Here is a 21,497-nt window from a genome sequence, read left to right on the forward strand (position 1 = left end):
TCAGCCACGCCTGCACTGTCCCAGACCACCTGTAAACTGAGTCCCAAAAATCCAGGCTGTTATGAGTCCAGAAAAAAACAGCGTACGTATTTGGGCCATAGCTAACTTAAACATGAGTCCAAATTACAACGGAGGGTGGCTGTCTGTTAGGAGACCCCATAGCCAGCAGTCAGAGGGGTCTGTGCATGGATATCAGATGCCTGCACAGCGTCTCCACGCTAAATCAGCATCTTGTTGATTTTACCATGAATTTTCATTCATTGCTGGCTGGTAATTAACGTGAACGTCTCACAGAGTAGGAACTCCAGAGAGTCTGCACAGCATGAGGAGAGATTGGCGGAGAGAGTCATGGAGCATGACCGCAGATTGGAGAAGGAAGACAGAAAGCAGCAGAAGGCGCTGTTCAAACGATTATTTGCACTTGTGGCTACCAGACTGCAGGCTCCACTGCCACCTTCAGCTCCTGCTCCAGCCCTATGCCCTGAGTCCCCTCCACACTACTGTGTTCTGCAGACTATGCAGCTTTTGGACAGCATAGAGGTTGGCTGGACCATGTTACAGACAATGAAAGTAGCACATCAAACAGACAAGTGTACTCTGTGCATTCATCCACTCCAGTCTTGTCGTGGCCCCCACATGCAAAACACACCAGAAAGGCCCAGGAGAACAGAGGGACTGGGAACACCCAAAAATAGTTGGCCATGTTATTTGGTAACATGCATCTTTCACTGTTTTTGCATGGAGTTTGGTTATTGTTTTTACATTTTTATGGAACTAGGTTCCCTTTATGTGGTATGTAAATACATGTGCAAAATAAAGTGTTCAGTTTAAACAGAAGGCTACACTTGCAAGTTTTATTATATGCAATGTTAAACGTGGCACAAACGTTAATACAGGTCATCTCATGCCCTCTCTCGATAATGGGTGTCATGGCACTGGAGGGTTGGGGCAAGCTCATCATAAACCTCCAGGAACATCTGCTTCTTCATGCAAAAGTTATGGAGTCACTGCTGGTCTTCAAGATGATGGGATCCAATTGGTCTATGCTTGTGGCTCTGCTCCAGAAGCACCAGTCTACACAGGAGGAATCTGTGGCTAAAGCAACAAACAGGAGCAGCATCAGCTAAGTCACAGATAGCATGTTGGTGTCCCCCCTCAAGTGCCTATGCCAGGTCAAAAACTGCTGCCAAAACATCCACCAGATGCTCTGCCTGATTCCCAAAATAGGACGGAGTGTCAAGTGGAGAAGTTCTTCCACTGGGTTGGAATCCTGTTGAAGGCTCCAGGTGCTGGAGTGTGGGAACACAAAATAGTTAAGATGGATGTGTTGTGGGCTAAAGCCACCCAAAACACTTCTAGTCAACTCCTGCAGCATGGACAGACATGTTCTCCCACAACCTACTATGGACCAAGCCCTAGAATAGCTACAGCTGACAAGGGCACTAGGAACCTTGAGATAGGCAGTATATGTCCACAGAAGCTATTCTGACTCAGGTCAGAATATGGACAAGCCAGGTATGGACAAGCCAACACGGTTGTGAGGCCGGGCTTTTCAATGCTGTGCAGATGCTAAAGTGCAGACTTGGAAATACCAAGTCTGCAGGCACAGGTCACAGAGACTGAGACTTACTACGCTGTGTAGACATATCTTGAAGCCTGTACAACCCAAAGTCTGTGTATTTAGGTGCTACACTGGACACACCTGGACATTCAAAGAACAAGGCCTTGCTGAATAAACAAGAAACAACCTGGTCAGCAAATGAGCTAGTTCCATGACCAGACATGAAGAAGCTTTGATCTTGCTTTGTGTTATTCTGTAGCAGAGTATTGCTCCCTGGTGCGTCTCAGCTCCTCTCACACAGGACTAGTGGACACTCAGCTGAATAAGACTATACATATAACAACTGGCACCATGAGACCAGCCAACCTGGCCTGGCTGCCAGTCATGTCCAACATTGCCCCTTCTGACATCGCACAACGAGTTATCTTGCAGAATCTATTCCTTCAATTGGAAGACGTGCCACGTCTACCCATTTAAAGAGGTGTCTAATCTACCATCTCAGCTCAAAGCACTCCGTTTGAAGTTCTTTAAAGGAGTTGTCCAATGTCACCTCCAGTTGATGTACTAGGTGGCAAGAACAAACTTCAAGCATAGCCAATGCACAGTTCATGATAGATCCAACCTTTGGATCTTTCCACACCACATTGCTTCAGATGTAGTGCACTCAGATGTGCTGCTAATGTCTGTGGGGATGTAAGTGGGAACTTCCTGGCTCTCCTGTTAACTGCTGTGGCTAGTTGGAAGATGTAGATCAGATACTTGCAGGCTGTATCCATTGGCAAGGGCTGTCTGGTTACCTCATGGACTTACAAAATGCCCTTCCCTCAGATATTGAATGGTTAAGACATTTAGTCTAACTAACTCATTTGACTTGAACATCTGTGTGAATGCAATCACAATAAAAAAGTGACAAAGATCAACATAGACATTGTTATCGCAAACTATGTTAATTAGCCATTCTCACACTTAGGGTTGACATAGGACATGGTAATGTTAAGTAGAACATTTATTATTTCTTCCTATCTCAAAACAGACAACACACCAGACGCGAATGGTACAAGAGTCAAATGTCTTTGGCAGTGGAGATGCGTGCACCAAGAGAATCATAATCATAGCAGGTAAAGACAGAAAAGGCCTACTAGGCACTGACTCCCTTCTTCTCTATAGGGCATTTGGTATCTGACCTTTATAAAATTCACCAGAATTCTGACCAACTTTTCTGCCTTACATCACTTAGACTGTGGTAAAAGAAAAGGAATCTCATACACCTGTATTAATGTCAATACTTGGCAGTAAATGGTAATTCACCTGGGTCATCCAACAGTATTTAGTGACCAAAGTTATGAAATACTGAGTACCATACTGCATGCCAGATACCACTTTAGTTGCTAATCAGTTTGGAACTAACTAACGTATTAGGAATTAGCACTGAAAGAATAAGTGCTTGCTCTTTCCAAATGGTGTATTAAAGCAAATGTCACCAAGAAAGTCAAACATATGATAGCAACATGAACAATTGTATTCTCCCGAGAAAACAGAGTAATAATTAAATACACATTTTATATTCTATTTTGGCAGTTCCATTTATGCTAATACAATCAAATCACATCAGCAATTCCATCATAACCCCACTTCAGATTTACAACTTTTCTATAAAAAGGTTTTCTAGGCCAAAAATTGGTCCTTATTACCGGCCTGATTGCTGGAACCCCTAACAGAAACATCCAGGACTTGAATGGTCAGACAGACTTCCCTCTCTACTACACAAAAGTACATTTTTCTGTGCAGTTCTTTACAGTTCTACAAACACAAAGAAATTGCAGGAAAGGGAAGATGATTAACTGGAACACAGCCCAAGTTAAGATGACTGAACCATTAGCAAGTCTCAACCCTCTCCACACAAACCCAGCAAAGGGAAATGGACACACACTCAGAACTAGCTGTCTCCCAATTAAATGCAACACTTCCCAAGTGTCCATAGGTGACCACTCTACAAACAACTGCCCAGACACATCCAATTAATCCCTAACTCTTCGGCTGTGAACAAACACAAACACACATACACATTTCTCAACCTTGTTTCTCTAAATAGTTATTATATTTTATAGATCTGGAAGTAGAGAAAGAACTGACAGGGATCTGAATGGGATTTTAATGCATGACAGTCTCTGTTAGGAAGAGTCAGGCTAGCTGTAACTCTAATAACGCGAGATTTGTAGAAGCGAGGATTGTGTGAAGCGAGTGGGAAAGAACTGTGTGAGAAGTTGTTGCAACCTTGTGAGGATAATGTGGAATGTAGACTTGAGTCTAAATAGAAGTTTGAAAAATAAGATATCAAGATGACCTATGTATAAACAAAATACAGCTGTTGCTTATTATTGTATGTAACAAAAAGTATAAATGCTGCTGTAATTGTTTACCTGTAGAGAGACCTGCCTAGGAGGGGGAAACCCTGTGTCCTAGGGCACTCCCTCCCTCTGTGCAATTGCTTGAGAAATAAAGCATCTGACTTTGCTGCACCCAACCAGAAAGTGAGAACTGAGTTTTTCTCCGACATGGGTAAGGATTATTAAACCATATAGCCACACAGATTGCATTAAACAGCTTTCCAGACAGTGCTGTAGAAAGGATTTTTTTTAAATTCCCATTGAAAATGCTTTACCTTTTAAAACTGGTCTGTATGGAAGTTCCTCAATCTATTCTGTCCATCCATCCTAGGGGTTTATACCAGTTCCCATCACTGAAACGCTTGAGCACCCTCCACATAAAATCAATAGCAAAGTCCCTAGTTGACTCCATGTAGCCTCTGTCACTTCTCCCTTTGTGGCGTCAAAACTCTGCTTGGCAAAGGGGGAGAAGGGGATGTCAGTATTGTGTCATTCTTACGGCAGAAAGGCTCTATTGACTTTTCAGATAGATTCTGGCCTCTTTTTTACGGCATCAACTATACTAAGAGTCAGCCCAAAACAGCAGCGCTCACATTTGCAGCCATGACCTGAGTAGGAAGTTACCTCAAAGGACATGAGCAGGCTCCATTCTTGCAAACAGGCCCAGGCCATAATTGGACATAGACAACACTTCCCTTGGATAATGCCAGTCCAGTGTCTCATGTGAACATCATATTAGCCAGACATAGGGCTGCCAACTTTCTAATTGCACAAAACCGAACACCCTTGCCCCACCCCCGGCCAGCCCCTTCTCTGAGGCCCCGCCCCTGCCCCACCACTGAAAGGAGAAGGGTTTAAAACAGAGGGGGAGGAAGATTGCATGGGGCATTCACACTACTGTCAGCCCCTATATACTGTCCTACCCACACAATGGCAGCAAAGCTCACCACTGGGAAACAGCTGCCAAGTGGGCCAATAGGTACTAACATGGCCTAGAATGGCAGTTATGGTAGTGCAATATCTATGTACCTACATCAGGCTTTTCTGTTCCATCATGGCTCTCGGAGTTCCTGTACAAAGGTAGGTAAATGTTATTATCCCCACTTTACAGATGAGGAAACTGAGGCATACAGACATTAAACAGCTTGCCCAAAATCACCCAGCAGGTCTATGGCAGAACTGGGACTGGAATTCAGAAGTTCTATACCTATTCCACTAGAATACAGCTACCCCCCAGGAGCTAACCACTTGTCCACAGGATTTGAATGGACAAGTGACAAAACAGTTGGTATTTTTCTTTTAAAGCCCCACCTACTGGAAGCTGGGAACACAGTGAGAATCTCAGCTTCCATTTTAAAATAAAGGTAAGCCTCTGGCTCTCCAGATTGCAGAGAAAAACTGGAAGATGTGACCCCTAATGGCTAGGAGACCAAAAAGCAAATAAACACACCCCATGCTGATCATTTTTCAAACTCTCATGACTTTAAGCCCAATCTCATGACTTTTGGGGGCCCTGCGCACAAATTTTTTTTTTAAACACTGGGATTGGCAGTACAGCAACACTAACAGGACTGCAGTGTTTTCACTAACACTACCAATACATTACAACAATGTACATGACACACCGTCCAGGTACTCACACTTCTTGAGTGTCTGACTTACTGTTGTTTAATCAGTTACATTATGAATTATTAAGGTCTTTTGTGTGCAAAATATCTGAGGTTACTGAAGTAGGCCAATGCACACATGGAAGCAAATTTTGCTCTCACAATCACTGGTGAAATTCCATGGCAGACAATGAGGGTATATGGGTGTAAATGAGAGCAGAGTTGGGCCCATAATGTGTGATAGAGGTTCGGAAGAGGGGGAAATCTGATTCCCCAAGTTTTGGGAAAAGCAAGTACAACACAAGTCTGCAATTCATATGTGAATGGTGCACGACACAGTTGAAGAGTCAGGAATATGAGGTGGAACAAAAAATATAATAAGGTTATTAAATAATGCAAACTCTGTGGCAACAACTAATCAATAGATCAGTGACCATCCTCTGGGAATGTACAGAACAACCGAACAAGTCATTCTGCAAAGGTTTTAGGAAGCAGAAAGGTAGGTGGCAGGGAAATGTTCAGAATAAACAAAAGCCAAAGTGAATGCGAGGAGAGACTGGATCCTGCAAGAAGAGCCAATGGGGCTCTGTGAAAATGCAAAGGGTCAGCTTGCAGGCACCTAATGCTAGGATCAGGGCCTGAGGGCTCTTCACAGGGTCAGGAGTCGGAGATGTTACATGCATAGTTTTCCCCAGCTACCAGTGAGGAATCCATTGAATAGTTAACTTCTGCAGCTCTATAAGTTTTAGCAAGGCCCTCCTCTGTGCTGTGGTTTCCCCTCTGCAAGGGCAGAGACAGACATTAAAATAAATCAACTTACTGCAACAGTGAGTGAGGAAGAATTAAACTCAGATGATGATGCAATAATCAAACACACAACTCAGGATATTGACAAAAGTCATTAGGAATAGATGACCAGACACCAGGAAACTCCCTTGGCTGCACACGATTACTGGAACATTCAAGATGAGTTATCTAAAAAGGACAGCATGCTAATGCACAAAGACAAAATGCTAATTCCAGGCTCGGTGAGAGATGACATGCTTGGAAGAGAACATTTGGGCGAGATAAATGCAAACACCAGGCAAGAGATGTGATGCACTAGCATAGAAAGGCAGCTAAAATTGAAGTGCTGGTGTCAAGATATTCTCTCTGTGTCTATACAATGGAAACCCACAACAAAGGAAACAATTTATGAATTGGGAAATAAACGAGCGACTGGGGCAAGTACTGAACACATTTATGTGAGAGGGAAAATAATGAATACTCAAGATAGCTTGAAGAAATAAACACAGTGGTTAGTAATAGCTGAAGATACAGTTATTCCAAAACTATCCTTACAAGGCACAAGTTTTAGGAGAAATGAAGTGTGAAAGCATGTGTGTCAGTTTTAGAGGAAGGAACTGTACAATATTAAAAGGAATGAAATTTCCGATGTGTTTGTCTGGATATCTACCCAGAAAGACAACACCATAGAGCCCCATCCTTCATTTCATACACACCTAAAAACTCCAAGGAAAAACCTGATCCTTGTATAGCTCAGTGGTGGCAGTAATTGATTATTGAGGGATATGTATTAACCCAGATCTGCCCAGGACTCGTGGTTATGCAGGATTAACTGCACCTTTGACCACCCCTCCCCTCTGGACTTCCTTGAGGGCATCCACTTAAAGATTTCAGGCTTCCAGCTATCCCTTCTCTTGGGTGAAGATCTGTGTCTCTCTCCCTCTTGACCAGGTGTTTAGACTCTGTGTAAGCTCAAAAGCTTGTCTGTCTCACCAACAGAAGCCGGTCCAATAAAAGCTATTACCTCACCCACCTTGTCTCTCTTGTTGTGGTTAGTAAAGCAAGCCTCACACTCAGTAAGTTATTTTAATATTCAAGCATCAACAGTTTTTAGTACATTTTTCTCCCCTACACACAAGAAAAAGGGAATCTAGTACTGGGAAGTCTTCAGATTCAAAACATAATGGCGAATTTGTGTTATTAGTGCTTTTATTGCTAGGCTGTATTCTTCAGTGGCCTTCTTAGAGCTCATCAAGATCCTGTGTTAACTGAGGACTCCATTGTATTTATGTCTATATAATATTAACCTGATTTCCAGAGGTGGTGAGCACCTACAACTCTTTAGCTATTCGGCACCTGTGCAAATCAGTCCTTCTGTGCCTAACTACAAACCGCTGGCTACCACAAAGCCTCACCAATCTACTAGAATAATTTGAGGGGGTCAACAAACAAGCATGTGGGCAAGGGGGATCCAGTGGATATAGCGTACTTAGATTTTCAGAAAGTCTTTGACAAGGTCCCTCACCAAAGGCTCTTAAGCAAAGTAAGCTGTCATGGGATAACAGGGAAGGTCCTCTCATGGAATGGTAATTAGTTAAAAGATAGAAAACAAAAGGTAGAAATAAATGGTCAGTTTTCAGAATGGAGAGAGGAAAATAGTGGTGTCCCCAGGGCCCAGTCCTATTCAACATATTCATAAATGATCCGGAAAAAGGGGTAAACAGTGAGGTGGCAAAATTTGAAGATGATACAAAACTACTCAGGATAGTTAAGTCCAAAGCAGACTGCAAAGAGCTAAAAGGGATCTCACAAAACTGGGTGACTGGGCAACAAAATGGCAGATATAATTCCATGTTGATAAATGCAAAGTAACGCACATTGGATAATATAATCCCAACTATACATATAAAATGATGGGGTCTAATTTAGGGAATTTAGGACACAGGACTATAACCCTGTCCCTTCTCACTCTCTCTCTCACATACACTCCCACGTGCCAGCCAGCAGGGCAGGGTTGGCACATCTAAGGATGAACAATCTGCGCCATTCTAATAGACAGAGCAAAGTGTGATCTCCCCGTGCACACCCAGCAGCCTCAGGAAAGTGTGCGCCAGCTGAGACTCCCACCCTTCCCCCTCGGCAGGGCTGAGGGCAACAGGCACAATCCAGTCCTTCCAAATGGGAATCTTCTCGCAGCCATAATTTGCCACAAATGCTTGGGAAAAAACACTGTTCAATACACTCTCAATTGCCCTGCCATGGAGAGGGAGCAAGTGACGACCCATTGACTATGACAAGATATACAAATAGTGAGCTGCATCACAAGGCAGCCTCGGATCAATCATCGATGAGCATTCGAGCCCGAGCAGCTGCATCTGGTGGCAGAGTTATTTGTAAATCTATATGATTCAAAAATAACTAAGTGTTGCTCACAAGGGAACCAATTTAAACATGCCGCATTATGCATGTCTGAGAAACACTTGAAAAAGGGTAACATAATTGAGGTTATTGATATAAAAACAGCAACATGCACTATACTTCATTTCATTTTCCTTAAACACCATATTAGGAACAGCAAACCAAAGTAACAGGTAGGATCTGAAGCGAAATAGAGTAGGCTCAGTGGTTATTTTTAAGGCTGTGTTATAGAGCTCTGTGAGCAGATGCCTTTCCCAAACTCTTCAGTGTAAAGCAAATCACAATTCACAGGCCCTGGGATTTGGCTTTAACAACAAAAATTAACAGCATGGCAACATTCAGACAAAGCCACCTCCTCATGCTTGTCTGCTCGTAGAGCTCCTTCCTCAGGACAGCTCAGATCGCCACCCCAGAAAGTCATTCCTGCCTCCTTTAGGGGGTGTGGAGCCACCTGCACCAGGCACTCAGAAGAAAGCACTTAACCCTTTCCCACCATCTGGCCTTAAACCATTCAGATCTGGTTAGTTATGAACACAAGACCACGAAGATTGTCTAATAGATATTGGCCCCAAATCCTTTGCCACCAAAATCTTTACACCGAGAACATAATGATCTCTTCCCCATGTGTTCCTGTGTCTGAGATTCTCCTGCTGGGAAGTGAGCTGTGTTATACAAATTAACAAGGACCAAACTTACGAATTCAACTTCCCCCTAAAGAAGCGAGCCCATATGAGGAATGTGCGAACGCCCATAGCGATCGGGTGTTAACTTACAATAGATCTAAGGAGTGCTTTGAAAAAGATGCTTCTATATTAATATATGTAGTCCCTCTCCTGAGGTGAGGCTCAAGCCTCTTCCCAGGTGCTTATTACTTGGAGTGGTTTCTCTCGTCTCACCGGCTGGGTCCAGGGTTTCTTTTGGTCATGCCTGGACTGTGCCTCCACCCAAGGTAACTTCTCACCATGCCTGAGACACAAGAGGTGCCAACCCTTGAGAAAGCAAATATTGGTACCGCTGCTGGCAAGGAGTATAAACCCAGTAAATAGGATATAAAGAACATTAATATAAACCCCAGCGAGAAATGACACACCCCAAAATCACCATATAACAAAGGGGAACTTTATTAGGAACAGGCAAAAATGTATCTGGGGAAGCAAATGTTTAGGTTCACGGTACAATGGAGAAATCCAATCCTAAGCCATGTTGCAGTGTGGGTGGAGGGAAAGATTTACAATTATGTATAACTGAATTTATTAATTAGATACAGCAGTGAAATGTGAAATCCTTGTCTATAATTTAAGTGAAAAGGTATTTGTGTGATTGGGAAAGGACTTTATGTTGTTTGAAGGGCCTTCAGTTGTCTCGCTCAACTACCTTCATGTTTTTCCACAGGCAAAAAAACAAAACAAAAAACAAAACCCACTACTCTTGTCAATGTAAAAATGCAATAATTTCCCATAGCAACAAGAGAATACTCTAGAGGTGCTTAAAACTAAGATGACAAATTGTACAGACAGCTTATTTTCATTTACAGAAAGTGTGTGTTCTGGACAGATACTTAATAACAGACTGTATTTCACAGAAATAAAGTATAAGAAAGGCACCTTTCAAACAGCACTAGCATAACATTTTAAACAGGATTGTGAAATGATGGATGTGTTGCTGACATTCAGTGTTATACTGGTTGCCACTTTTTAAGATCATGTTACAGCATAGGCACAAATAAATAAATAAAAAGATCTGACAACTACAGAAAGGGAAAAGTTAGAGACACACTGCCAGATTGAATTAGACCCTAAATTCAGGGCTTATAAGAAATTTGTACAAGACCTAAGATCAACAGAAAGCTTCAGGATTTTATTTCTTTTTTTCCCCAATAAAAAATAAATAGTGGTTTCCTTACCCTATCATCCTTGGATTCTCCGCTGAGACAGCCACCAAAGGCATCAATGGTGATGGTGTATTTTATGATGTGCACACTACACATTAGGAAGTATAAAGACCACCAACTTACTCTGGGTAAGAGTCAAACCAGGACTCTAAAGGTGGCACACGCCATATGCCATCACCACAACTCTTATTTACAGTATTTCTGTGTTACACTGATTCTCCTTCAATATTTTAGAGAAGAAAATTAGTGAAGTTTAAGTTTTTCTTCTCTTGCATACTCCAAGGTTGTATATCCATATCAGAAATTGGAAAATACCAGAAAGACTCTTTGTTCTATAAAATTGCAGTGATAGTTTACATATTTGACAAGAAGAACATTCAGATACTTATCAAGTAATAGTTGCAGTTTGTTTAGAGGGATGGAAAATAAAATGAGCCAAGTACATAAAGCTTCTAGTGTATAATAGGATGTCACGGTATTAATAAAAAGGTGATTCAGTGAGTATCCTAGAAGCTTTGGAGCAAATTTGACTTTACAACTAAATAAGAACAAAAAGGTTGTGAATGTCAATATACTCTGCCACAGAAAGTCAGATTACAAAACATCCATTCCAGTAAAATGATGAGATATTTGTAATAAACTCTGAATGGTTATTTCAGAGATGGATTGTGAATGTGTTTTCTAAATACCAGTATCTTTGCTCATTCTTCAAACAATGAAAACCCATTCCATTTTATTCCTTGGAAACAATTATCCTGTTGTTACCTATGAATAATTTTGAATGCCTGTTGTACACAGTACAAGCATAACGTCAGTCCAGTTCTTTGAATGGATGTCATAGAAGAATATAGGAATAAGCAAAAAATGGAAGCAAATATCTTTCTCTCAAGCAGAAGCCTTGTAAAGTTTTAGAACAGATGAACGTGATAGGCCATCCTAGTACATGTATTAAGCATTGTAACAACATGATTTCATGTGGTTACACCTAGTTATTAGAATCATAGACACATAGGAGTGGAAGGGACCTCAATAGGCCATCATTCTATCCAGTACCCTGCACTGAGGCAGGCCTAAGTATTATCTAGACCATCCCTGACAGGTGTTTGTCTAACCTGTTCTTAAAAACCTCCAATGATGGAGATTCCATAAGCTCCCCTTCTAAGGGACCCCATTGATATATCCTTCCAGATGGATTGTGAACCATTGATAACTACTCTCTGAGTACAGTTTTCCAACCAGTTGTGGGTTCATCTAGGCTACATTTTTCTAGTTTGTTTATGAGAAGGTCATGTGAGACAGTATCAAAAGCCTTTCTGAAGTGCACCGGGCTCCAGCTGCTAGTCCCGGCAGGGCTGAGGAGGGACGGGACTTCCTCTTCCCCTGCACAACCATTCTCGGAAGGGAGCTGAGACTAACCTCCAGGAACCTCCTCTGGCTGCAGGAAGTGAGGGTGGTAATCTCACGACCCCCCTACAATAGGTTTTCAACCCCTCCCCTCCCATTACTTCCTTTGGTCAGGACTCCCATGGTTACACCACCATGAAATTTCAGATGTAAATAGCTGAAACCATGAAAGTGACTAATTTTAAAATCCTATGACCATGAAATTGACCAAAATGGACCACGAATTTGGTAGAGCCCTACCCATGGATCTGGAAAGGTGTGTTGTGGTGGATGTTGATCATCATAGCAGTGCAGCTATGTCACCAAAGACACTGTATAGACAGTCCTCACAATAGGGTTTCCATGTGGCTCCATAGAAGAGATATACCATTACCCTTCTCTAGTATTGCCAATCAATGCCTCTGTAGTAATAACAATATCTAAGATTTAGCCAAACATATTGTGATGGATATGGAGTTGCCCGTATATTTATTAATACGGTATGTTGGTCTGATTGGTGGGATGATATTGAGGTAGTATGGCCTAGTGGACAGACCACTGGACTGAGACTGAAGACCTGGGTTCCATTCCCAGCTCTACCACTGGCCTTGCCAGTCACTTAGAGGAAATTTGGTGTCTGTCATAAAATTAGAGACCACTAAATCATAGCTGTTAAGCAGTAGATTACTTGCTTGTCTTGCCATAGAGCTTCTCAAGTACATTCTGTGCAATTTAGGATTTTTCAAAGATGCAAATGCTAACTAACCAAATCTTGTTTGGTTTCCAGAGCTTATCAAATGCCCTTACTTCAACCATACACAAGAGTACTTCTTGGTTATACTCTCCTGCTAGCCAATTAACACCTCATTAACTTGCACACCTATGATTTACCTGGCTCTATCCTCAGAACACCACACTGAAACATAGCTCTACGGGTTATACATGAAAGTGTCATGTCCTGAAGATGCTGGGTAGCAAGTCGGCCTGCCTGCCTGCTAAGGGCAGAAAGTGACTGACCTACCTACTGGTCTGTGGATGGTAAAATGGATTTTTTTTTCACCTCAGGGTCTCAGACACTGGCACACAATAGCTCAGGGATTATTCACAGCACAATATGGTTATTAACTTTTTTATTTTTTCCTTTCCCACTTAAAGGGTTCATCATGAGCAGGTTGTAGAACGTGACAGGCTAACAATCCATGTGCCAATATGGGTGAGGGTGACATCCAATCTCTCCAAGGTGTTCCAACTTTCAAATGTCTCCTACAGATTTGTGGAATTTTCTGCCACCATGTAAGGTTGGTAATTAAAGGAGCAGATTGATACTAGTGCTTTACCAAGAGCTATGACCCAAACTCAGCCATTGTCATGTATAGTGCTCACAAATGCATAACCAGCACACGGGCTCAGCTGTCTTTTTAATTTTACCCAGTTTGAGGGAAGGAAGAGATTACATAGGCTATCCCTGAAGTGTTCTTTCTTCCATCACACTGAGTCCCAAAAAAGAAATCCCTTTCAACTTTACGCAGCGTGGCCTGTTACACTGAAACATTCCAGACACCTGATTCAATGGCACAAGCCCTTCCTTGTTACATGCATGAACAGCTTTACACCTGTGTCCAATTTTATCACAAATCAACCGTTCACCAACCACATTAATACGGGGGGCAGCTGTAACTCTCAAAGTATCACTGGTGTGCATGCAACCCTCTGAATTCAGCCTTCTAGAACAGACTTCTTGCCGTTTTAGTCAACTGATTAACTAAGCAGTATGCCACTGAACTAGCAGTATACAAAGCCCGTGATAAAAGCTTTCAGTGTAGAATTAACCCAAAGAATGACAGTGTGCCCAGTCCTGCATTCCTTGTCCATCTGAGACAAAGTGACTCACCAGCTGGTGCACCCCCTTGTGGCTGGGTGTGGCATTGTAGAGTTTTCCTCTCTCTAGCCCTGCTGACTGGCCATTCAGGTCTGCTGGTGGGCCCCTCCGTCCAGGTCACATTTAGTTTGATCCATGTAAGGGTAGACCAGAGTTCAACTTGACAATAGTTCCACCACATCCCATCAGGTCAACAGCCCAGATCCAGCAAGTCCTTCTGGCCCTCGTGTCTGGAGTCTTCATGCTGGCCGACTCCGAGAGGCTGTTGGGGAACCCTAGGTCCCAGTGCAGGGACCATGTAGCAAGTGGTTTAAAGTCCGTCTCGTCAAGTCTCCTTTCTTCCTTGGATTTACCAGGGGGCTCACATTGTCAGTAAGGGTCTGCCCCAGGCCAGGCCCTGTGTCCCCAATATAGCAAAGGAAATAAAACTAACAGAAATAAGAAGCCTTCACTCTAATCTCAAACTGGACTTTTTCCTGGGATCCGGACAAGTGTGGTTAACTTTTGTTCCCTGCCTCCATTTTTGAGCAGTTCTGCACATTCAGACTCTAGACCTGAAGTCCAACATGAGCAACACCACACAAGGCAAATGGTTCTCATGGTATTTCTTCCCTCAGAGTGGCCAGGAATTCCTTAAGAAAGACTAGTCTGTTTTGCACACCAAAGCATTTTGCATAGTTTGGGGGACCAGCAGTATAGATACAACCACCCACCAGTTTATCGGCTCAGAGCCTGGCTCTGCCCATGACAGACGCACTGAGAGGGACTTTCCAAGCAAGGTTTTGACCTTGACTGCACAGAGCAGGAGGCAATAATCCTAGCAGCACTGTCCTCCTCTCCTGGAAATACAGAGGACTGTATATGTATCCAGAGATCTGTCTGTGGGCAGGGGAGTAGCCAAGGTGATCTGCATCTCCCCTTGACCCCCAAGCTCCATGGGAATCCAAAGGGAGTATTCACCTTCTCGGGACCCCCTCTTCACTTGAAGAACCTCCCACCCCCCCCAAAAAAGAAATGTGGCTCCTAGGAGCAACTACTATTTTACTTTCTACGACAGAAGCTCTGCCACGCGCTGCTATTGATCTGTCATTACAGCCTGCAAGTTCAGCCTCCCATACAATTATAGCATGGCTCCATGTAAATGGTTCTGTTAAGGAGGAGTGATCTGGCTTCGAAGATAGTACTTGCCTCTCCGTACTCTCTGTCAAATATCTGTAGTCTGGAATACTGGAGTTTTTGTGTGAAGCTGGTTTGTTTGTTTTTATGAAAGAGAAAATAATTTGCTGTTGAGAAGCCTCTGTATTGAAAACCCGCTCACTGCATATGAAATTAATTTGATGCTATAACCAACCATTTTGACAAATGGCAGGAAAAGACAAGTGTGAAAATTATAGTTATTTATATTCAGACAAATGGCAGACAAGTCCACACAACAGCCCAACGGCAAAATATCAGTGGCTCAGAGAATGAAACAAATTAGCCTGCGATTTTTAATTAAAAGTGTTCTGCTCCCTGGAATGCACTGATCTTCCCTCCCTTTCTTTCACTACCGACAGAACAAAAGTACATAAAATGTGCTCTGTTTATTTAATAAAATATTCATGTATTAAATGTACAACATTTAAGTGAGTTTGCTTATTTTTATTGGCTTTCCCTGCCATATATACTGTAATTTAAAATGTTTGTAAGTGATGTGTTCTACACTAACACAGAAAGGGCGGGGAAGAATAGTGTGCTGGAAGCAGCTTTCTGCCTCATGATCATTTCTTTTTTAAAGCTTGGATGTTGCAGCTCATTCAGACCGGAGGGTTCATTTCAAAGCATATTATAAATATGAAGCTTTCTGAATCAAACAAAGCTAGCAATTTGCAATAAGATTTTATTTTCGTTCTCCTTGGTGGGAGGTCTGGATGCCTTATACAATGTTGCTAACGCTTGAGCTATTTGCAGTTTTTCTTAACGCTCCAGCTCCTGCAATCCAATCACCTGAGAATCTCAATTTTCATAATAAAAAGTTTCTAGCCTTCATGGCTTCAGAGAAAAGCTTGATGGTGTGAACTTTAAACACTAACATGAGAAGACAAATAAAAAGAACCCAACATGGAATTATGTTGTTTTTTTAAATCTCAATCTCATGATTTTCCAGGGCTTGACCCAGGATTTTTGAACAGTTGGGGTTGAAAATGCTGCTTATAAATCTTGAGACATCTGTGATCTCAATAAGCCCTGTATTCTGCAAACACACTTGTGCTTAACTTTACTATCATGAGTAATCCTATTGATTTCTATCAGGGTCTAAGAGAAACCAAACGGTGTGGTCCCCTGCAGCCTCAACTGAAACAACAGTTTAGCCCTGGTTTAGGAAAGCATCTCTATTCAGGAAGGGCTCAAAACCAAATGCTTACATTTCACTGAAGACAAGGAGACAAGCATTATTTTAATACTTGTCTGCATCACAGCCTGGTCAAAGTAACGAGTCTTCCAGCTTTTTCTAAAGAAAGCTAAATTAGCTGTTATCACTCAAGATAGAGAAGTAGGAGTCATCGTGGATAGTTCTCTGAAAACATCTGCTCAATGTGAAGCGGCAGTCAAAAAGGCTAAGAGAATGTTAGGAACCATTAGGAAAGAGATTGATAATAACATAAGAACATATCATAATGCCTCTTGATAAATCCATGGTACACCCACATCTTGAAGACTGTTTGCAGATCAGATTACCCCATCTCCAAAAAGATACATTAAAATTGGAAAAGTTACAAAGAAGAGCAACAAAAGTGATTAGGGGCAGGGAACAGTTTCCATATGAGGAGAGATTGGAAAGACAGAGTTTTCATCTTGGAAGAGAGACAACTAAAGGAGGATATGATAGAGGTCTATAAAATTTTGACTGGTGTGGAGAAAAAGTGCTATTTACTCCTTCTCATAACACAAGAACTAGAGGTCACCCAACAAAATTAATAGGCAGCAGGTTTAAAACAAACAAAAGGAAGTACTTCTTCACACAATGTGCAGTCAATCTGCAGAACCCATTGCCGGGGATGTTATGAAGGCCAAAACTATAACAGGATTTAAAAAAGAACTGGGTAAATTAATGGAGGATAGGTCCGTCAATGGCTATTAGCCAGGATGGACAGGGATGGTGTCCCTAGCCTCTGTTTGCCAGAAGCTGGGAGTGGACAACAGGGGATGAATCACTCTTATTATTGCCTGTTCTGTTTATTTCCTCTGAAGCATCTAGCACTGGCCCCTGGCAGAACACAGCATACTGGGCTAGACAGACCATTGGTCTGACTCAGTATAGCCATTCTTATGTTAAGCTCCATTTGTGTTTACTTGTATTGCTGCAGGAAGTGAGAAAGCTCTCCTGCCCCTTGAGTGCAGGACACATAGTGTTGGTCAGAAATGATAAGGCCTATGGTAGTGGCTAGCCTATGCCTAGAACATTTAAAGTCTGTGTATGGTGACCAGTATATGAATCAGAGGTATGCTGCAGCCTGGACTCGCGTCAACAATTGTATTGGTAGATTATTTGGCCCAGTAGTCACTGCTTTTTAAAAGTTCCAAAAGTGCATGCAAGTTTGGGCATCGGCGCTTCAAATGCTTCTCTTGGCACTGTTACCTCAGCTCCACTGTGACAGTGACGTGGGCAGTCATAGCTATTGGTGAGCGCAGGCATTGACAGCCAAGCCTCAGAGCCAAGGGTCAGAACCAGGGTATCTGGAGTGAGGCAAGGGAGGATCAGGGCTGGAACAAGCCGGGAACAGGAGCTATCGCAGCCGTGGGCAAATGCTTTGAGCAGCCACTGAACTGCTGTTTGGTTTAAGGGCCCGTCTGATGACTTGTCCAATAAGGCAGTGTAGCCAGTTAGGCACCCTACTACAGGACAGCTGCATTCATTACGTTACCCAGGCCCTGCTTCCTGACAGTACCGCCACTCTGCACCTCAATGGCACCTCCTAGTACTGAGTACCAAGTACCAAAGAGCACCAATCTCTTTATTGTGAAAGCGCAATTTACAAAGGAGAATGTCGAATTTTTTGTTATATAACTGCATGCAAACAAAACAATGTAAAACTTCAGAGCCCAGAAGTTGAAGCATGAAGGGGCATATGAATGTTTAGCATTGCTCTTTGACTACGAGAAAGGGGCCAAGAGATTTTGTCCGTTTGACCATATGAACTGGAACCATAAACTCACTGAACATAAATCTCACCAAATGAGGGTCAACTCATCCTCATCATCATATCTACTCATTATACTCCGCACCCAAACACAGCCATTATATGAACTTCATATCTCAATGTCTGTACTTTGAACCGTCAACCTTTTACCCTCAATCGGGGATATTGCAGATTATGTATTCCTTATGCCACCCAATTTTAAACTGAACTTTGCACTCCTTGATAATCTGTACATTATTCCCTGATAACCAGAAACTTCAATGCTTAAACTCTGCACCGTTCACTTTTTTTTTTTTTAAATATCATCTTAATAAAATTTTTATATCTGGCAATGCCTGTTCTCACTTTCAAGTGACATTGTAAATAAGAAGTGGGCAGCATTATCTCCTGCAAATGTAAACAAACTTGTTTGTCTTAACGATTGGCTGAACAAGAAATAGGACTGAGTAGACTTGTATGAGGAGAATTGAAAAATACTATTTCTTTCATTTATCTTTTTTATGGTGCAAATATTTGTAATAAAAATAATATAAAGTGAGCACTGCACACTTTGTATTCTGTGTTGTAAATGAAATCAATATATTTAAAAATGTAGTAAACATCCAAAAATATGTATAATACATTTAAATTTGATATTCTATTATTGTTTAACAGTGTGATTAATAGCAACTATTCTTTAATCTGGTTAATTTGTTTTGCATTAATCACATGAATTAACTGCAATTAATTGACAGCCCTAATTGCAATACCACTTTGTTTGTATATATATTAAAAGAGTCCTGCTGCAGTACTCTGTATTATTGCTCCCAGCTGAAATAAGTATATGAAGAGCATGCTCATAGTTCATTCCTTATCATGCCTACAGAGAAAATGTGCTCCATTCAAACTAAAATTTATAGCATGCCATTTTTCTGGTCTGCTATTTCCCATTATCACATCTTTATGGGAAGCTTCAAACCTTCCTGGCTCTTTCTAACCCCTTTAAGTTTCTCTTCTCTTCCTAGGTATGTGTGTTGTGCCTGTCACTATCGTTTCGGGTACTGTTTTGTTCTCTATTTTCATGCAAGATCACAAATAAACATCCCAGCAACGTACATGGTTGCTGCGGATTTGTAAGAAAAATCTTGTCTCTGACAGAATGTTATCCCCTCTCTATGGATACAATGTTTAGTAGTAACTTTAAGCTATGCAGCTGACAAAGTCTCAGACCTTGTCTGCACTGCACTTTCGTCGTTAAAACTTTTGTCGCTCAGGGTGTGGAAAAAAAAACCCCGAATGACAAAAGCTTTAACGAAGAAAAGCGCCGGTGTGGACAGCGCTTCGTCGGCGGGCCATGTTCTCCCGTCGTCGAAGCTACCGGCCCTCATTGGGAGTGGTTTTATTTTTATCAACCGGAGAGCTCTCTCCTGGCAACAAAGAGTGGCTACACTACATGCCTTACACCAGCATGGCTGTAGTGGCACAGCTGCGCCATTGTAACGTGTGGACTGTAGACACACCCGCAGTCATGCAGGGATCCCATGAACTTATGCTTGACTCACCAATACCTAACTGGGATGTTGCATGGTCTTCCTTCACCCAGGACATTGAAAAATCTAGGTTTGGTCCTAACTGCATTATAGTCTCTTCCAGGAATTAAAGTTAGCAAATCAGTATTATTACGACTACTTTTTTGTATTACAGTCGTTCTTAGAGGCTCCAGCCATGATCAGGACCCTATTGTACAAGGTACTATAGATACATATAATAAGAGACAGTCACTGTCCCAAAACTTTAAAATCTAAGGGCTTGATGACACACAAAATTTGTACCACTAACTATCCTGGCACAGTTAAAGCGGGCTAGCCCTCTAGAGTGGATTCAGTTTTACTGTATAAATGGGCTTATATTGATATAGGTTATAGGGAAATAGTAAATAGTTAAGGATTACCAGAGTTCAACAACACTCCTATGAAGTTAGTGGCAAAGGAGAACTCTAGCCCTAATCTATGGGTTTCTTTCTCACCACCTGATAAAGTTGTGTCACCGGCATGTATTCTTCTGCTAACATTACTAAACTTTTGTGGCTTCCCACAACCCCAGCTAAGTGTAAATCTTTGCACTTAACTACTTTTTGTTTATCTAGAGTTTGCATATTCCAGAACTTTGATATTCACACAATGAATTCTTCACCCTGATTTGCATGCAAGACCCATAGGAACTGCGTAAGCCATCTCTCTATGTAACTTTATCTCATGAATCCAGCCTTCAACCTAACTTGTATTAGATGAAAACAAATCCTAAAATATTCCATCCAGCGCCAATGCAGCATCTTTACACTGCACCACCTTTCGATCACACTTTATTTCTCTTTGCATTTAAGTGGGTACTGCCAGTAGAGTAATCATTCAACATAGGGACACTTTTCCATTATTTCATCCTCTTGTGTAAAAAACACAAGCCTAGCAAATTAAATAGGAATGCAATTGCCAGCAGTGAAAGTAATCAAAATGTGTTTGCCAGATAAACCATTACGTACTTAATCAAATCAAAACCACTTAAACAACAAATTCTAATAGAATCTACACTTTTCCAGTCCTATATCATACCAGAGGAAACCTCTATATGACAGCAGTAATACAGTTGAATCTGCATTAGAGAACAAAAACATGAGAGCATATACAGACAGTAGATGAGTGAAGTTCAAAGGGTTATGAGGTTCATTTCAGAACTTATCCGTAACTCTTGGCTCTCCAAGTTGCATCAAAAGTCTCACAGGATTTCTTGAGATTGCCAGTGCTTCTTGGTTCCAGATGGGCTAAAAATAGTTCTATAGATGGTATTGTACAGGGATGGGACCACGTGGCAGGTTTCCAATCAGAATATGAACTATATCAGAGACTGTGGGTTTATTCATAGTCATGGCTTGGATTCAGGCTAGTTAACATTTCAACACTTCTGCTTCCAGCATGAGGTGAAAAGAAAAGGAAAATAGGAAGTGTTATCGCCTGAAAAAAGTAATCTAAAGGGAGGAAGGACAACAAAACTTCATGGTACTCTTTCAAACTACTAGGAAGTTTCAATTCAAGCTTTGAGCAAACTGGTTTCCCTATCCCTAATACAAATCTACACATTATAGAGCTTAACACTGCACTTTGCTAATTTCAGAAGTAGTTGGCAACAGAAAGAAGAGAGATTTCCTAGACTCCAGTATGTAAAATAAAGAGAATTGTATCTTTGTAAACAGACCAGAAATTAAGTGACCAAGACGTACAACCTGTAAAATATTTTACTAGGATTTGTGTTTTGTAACAGATAAATTTGAGCTTGAACTATTTGGGAATATTTTTCCGAAGTATACGTCATGGTAAAGCTGTTGGAGGGGAAGCATTAAGTTAACTTTTTCAATCAGATGGGTACTGATG

The 21,497-nt window shown here is 41.7% G+C and overlaps 1 long non-coding RNA gene across 3 annotated transcripts in view; it reads right to left on the reverse strand.

Moving 5' to 3' along the window:
• Positions 1-840: 840 nt before the first annotated feature.
• Positions 841-21,497, reverse strand: part of LOC120371426 — a 125,438-nt gene continuing 104,781 nt past the window's right edge. For all 3 annotated transcript variants that reach the window (XR_005584341.1, XR_005584340.1, XR_005584342.1), the window contains 3 exons: positions 4,982-5,018; positions 4,224-4,398; positions 841-1,095 (listed from right to left, as the gene is read on the reverse strand). This is a non-coding gene — a long non-coding RNA (uncharacterized LOC120371426). The remainder of the gene's footprint in view (positions 1,096-4,223; positions 4,399-4,981; positions 5,019-21,497) is intronic.

The sequence above is a fragment of the Mauremys reevesii genome, linkage group 9 (assembly GCF_016161935.1).
Source record: "Mauremys reevesii isolate NIE-2019 linkage group 9, ASM1616193v1, whole genome shotgun sequence".
NCBI classification, from domain to species: domain Eukaryota; kingdom Metazoa; phylum Chordata; order Testudines; family Geoemydidae; genus Mauremys; species Mauremys reevesii.